This window comes from Pinus tabuliformis, chromosome 1_1, assembly GCF_031772625.1.
Source record: "Pinus tabuliformis cultivar Carrire ecotype Pingquan chromosome 1_1, CPIR1, whole genome shotgun sequence".
NCBI classification, from domain to species: Eukaryota; Viridiplantae; Streptophyta; class Pinopsida; order Pinales; family Pinaceae; genus Pinus; species Pinus tabuliformis.
The window spans coordinates 167,245,540-167,248,996 of NC_142297.1; the positions used below are offsets into that span (position 1 = coordinate 167,245,540).

The window sequence follows — 3,457 nt, forward strand, 5'->3', positions numbered from 1 at the left end:
AGGAATTTCTTCATTTTTAACTTAGTAATTCAAATAAACAATGTAAATTGTATAAATATGGAATTTTAATTATCTTCAACTTAAATACTCATAACGCAATTTTATGATTATATTATAAGCAACATGATTATTCAAAACACATAATTTGACGAGATATGAGGAGAGGAGTAAAGGAAGTAAAGAAATTTATATTGTTTCTTCGAGTTGGACAAGGCAGGAGTAAAGAAATATATGTTATTCTTTAACAATGATTACCATAGTAAATGATACCTAAATCTATTGCAGCACCTTCATCACCAAACTTGGGCTCCTTTAGCCTCGGCCTCCTAGACAATACTTCTTCCTACAACAAGGATCAAGGCCTTACTTTGGTAGAAGAACCAAGAATGATTTGAAAGAACTACGCAAGATCCGATTGGAATTGGAAATGGAAAATCTAGAGGATCTCAATGAGGGAACTAGAAAAAGAAACCCATTCATACACCAAAGAGCATTCCTTTAGAATAAGGTTTTTGTGTCCATCATTATGTGTTTTCTCTTTCCTTAAACCTTTTATTTATATGGAGAATAATTGGTGCAATTGATTCAAAGTCAAGGTTGTATATGTGTCCAACTTCTACTTCCTTTGTTTAAAACTTGTGTTTTCATGCAAATTTTATTGTTTTAAGTCATTTTAAAGGCATGTGTGGGTTGCTCGCTAGCTACCTACATGATATGCACAAATTTCATCATTATAAGTCACGTGTATATGCTAACAACCTCAAAATTTGTTGTGAAAGGCTTCAATGCATTGAATTGAATGTGTTATCACCTAAGAAACAATTTCTATATTGTTCACATCATTTTGATTGTAAAGGTTTGGTGTTAGTCTGGGTTTATTTTTCTTTCAAATTTGCTTAGTATCTAAGTCCTAGGAGTCTTGGTGGTATGGTTAAATAAAGGTCAAACACTCCGTTCTCATTCATCACTGGTTACATAACTCACATAGATTCCATGTATCAAATTTGTTTTAAGCTTCTTATGTGTTATGAAACTGTCTAGGTGTTTTCGTAGCGCAAAACCCAGAATTTACACTGGCTGCGCTACGAAATCAGGGATTCGTTCGGATCCGTAGCAAATCTCACCCAGCTGTCATATTTATCAAAATCCGTTGTGTTTACATCAACAGTTGTCAGCTTATACACTTCGTCTATCATATCCAACCGCTTATCCTCATCATTAGGTCGTTAGGTGTCTTGGTACTGGCACATGTTTGCAGTTGTACTTTGCTCTGCGGTTTTGGTCGTTCAACTAGGCTTTCCGAAATGGTATCAGAGCAATCGGGGAAATAATAGATAAATGCCAGGTACTGGATTCAATAGTTTCACATGGATGTTTTCTTCAGAAATGCAATATCGAGCATTCCATTGTTGGAATTCGTTCACGTCTGGAATCTGGAGTTGAATTAAAGGATACCATGATGATTGGCGCTGACTATTATGAAACAGAGGCTGAGATTGCAGCACTCCTAGCAGAAGGGAAAGTACCTATTGGAATTGGAAAGAACACAAAAATAAGGAATTGTATCATTGACAAAAATGCAAGGATTGGAAAGAATGTTACGATTTCAAACACTGATGTGGCAATGCTTGAGAAGCCTTCTGCAGACCCTAAAACAGTACTTGCTATCATACTAGGCGGTGGAGCAGGAACACGGCTTTTTCCTCTTACAGGAAGAAGAGCCAAACCGGCAGTACCAATTGGAGGCGCATACAGACTCATTGATGTACCAATGAGCAATTGCATTAACAGTGGGATCAATAAGATATTCATCTTAACACAGTTTAATTCTCAGTCTCTAAATCGTCACATTTCCAAGGCATATGGTTTTGGAAATGGTGTGAACTTCGGTGATGGCTTTGTGGAGGTTCTAGCAGCCACTCAGACTCCAGGTGAAGATGGGATGAATTGGTTTCAGGGCACAGCAGATGCCGTGAGGCAATTTATGTGGTTTTTTTTTTTGGGAATCCGAGGAATAGGCATATAGAACATGTTATTATTTTGTCAGGTGACCATCTCTACCGTATGAACTATATGGACTTTGTACAGAAACACATTGATAAGGAGGCTGATATCACAATTTCATGTGTCTCGATGGATGACAGCCGTGCTTCTGATTTTGGTCTCATGAAAATTGATGATAGAGGTCGCGTGCTTTATTTTAGTGAGAAGCCTAAGGGGGCTGATCTAAAAGCTATGAAAGTGGACACAACAGTGCTTGGTTTGTCACCCAATGAGGCTGACAAAAAAAAAAAAAAAACCAACCCATACATTGCATCAATGGGTGTATATGTCTTCAAGATAGACATTCTTCTCAAGCTTCTCAGGTTTAGATACCCAACTGCCAATGATTTTGGATCAGAAATTATTCCTGCATCAACAAAAGAATGCAATGTACAGGCATATCTTTTTAATGATTACTGGGAGGACATAGGAACAATCAAATCATTTTTTGACGCAAATTTGGCTCTTGGAGCTCAGGTTCCAAAGTTCTGTTTTTATGATGCCAAGAAGCCAATCTTCACATCACCCCGTTTTCTGCCACCAACTACAAATTTCTCGAAGTCTTGTTGCTTTGACATATCTCAACATAAAGTCATGATGTATAACTGATGTTGAACGCCAAAAGCTTGAAGGACTTTTGAATTTAAAAATTGTTGAAGATGATGCCTAATGCGCGCTACGAAACTAATGTAGCTGCATAATTAAAGCTCAGTCGACCAATTTTGAGGGACCAAGGGGACATTTTTGAAAGGAAATCTCAGAAAAGATCATTTACAATGTGCAAGCAACCAGCCACGGCAAAACAAGCGGAAAGAAGTTATATGAACTTTAAACTTTTTGTTATACAAATGATCACCTCTAATATTGTAAATGACTTTTAAATCAGCTTTAGAGAAGTTTTGTCATCACACATGTATATGGGAAAGGCTTACAGCACATGAAGAACGTGGCACTCCAATAGATTGTTGGCTAATTAAAGAAGATCAACATGGTTAATTGGTTCTGAATATCTTTGAGGAAACCAAAAGCATATAAACAGGGGCAGTTTCCTACTTCTCAACAGCCGTAAAGGGATAAGACATTAAGGACCAGTAAGGAGCTTTGAACATCCACCACAGCTAAATTGAAGGAGACCACTTGTCAGAGAACGAGATTTGATTGTAATTAACGATATTACCAAAATGATGTGGAGTTAGACTCCTAATTGTCTTAGGTTTCTAAAATATCTAGTTAGCAGTTTGTTGCATTTAATAAGTAGTTAAAGTTGGAATAGGTGTCATAGCAAGTAGAATTCGAGTTCCCCTCATGCTGGAGGAGGAATCTCGGCTTTGTAAAGAATTCTATATATAGCATAAACAGCAATGTACCTGGGGTTGGAAAATCTCAGAGAAATTGGAACTATTGTGCTATGTAT

At 37.1% G+C, this 3,457-nt stretch overlaps 1 pseudogene; it reads left to right on the top strand.

Moving 5' to 3' along the window:
• Positions 1-1,456: 1,456 nt before the first annotated feature.
• On the top strand, positions 1,457-2,652 carry LOC149212104 (glucose-1-phosphate adenylyltransferase large subunit, chloroplastic/amyloplastic pseudogene; annotated as a pseudogene).
• The last annotated feature ends 805 nt before the right edge of the window (positions 2,653-3,457 follow it).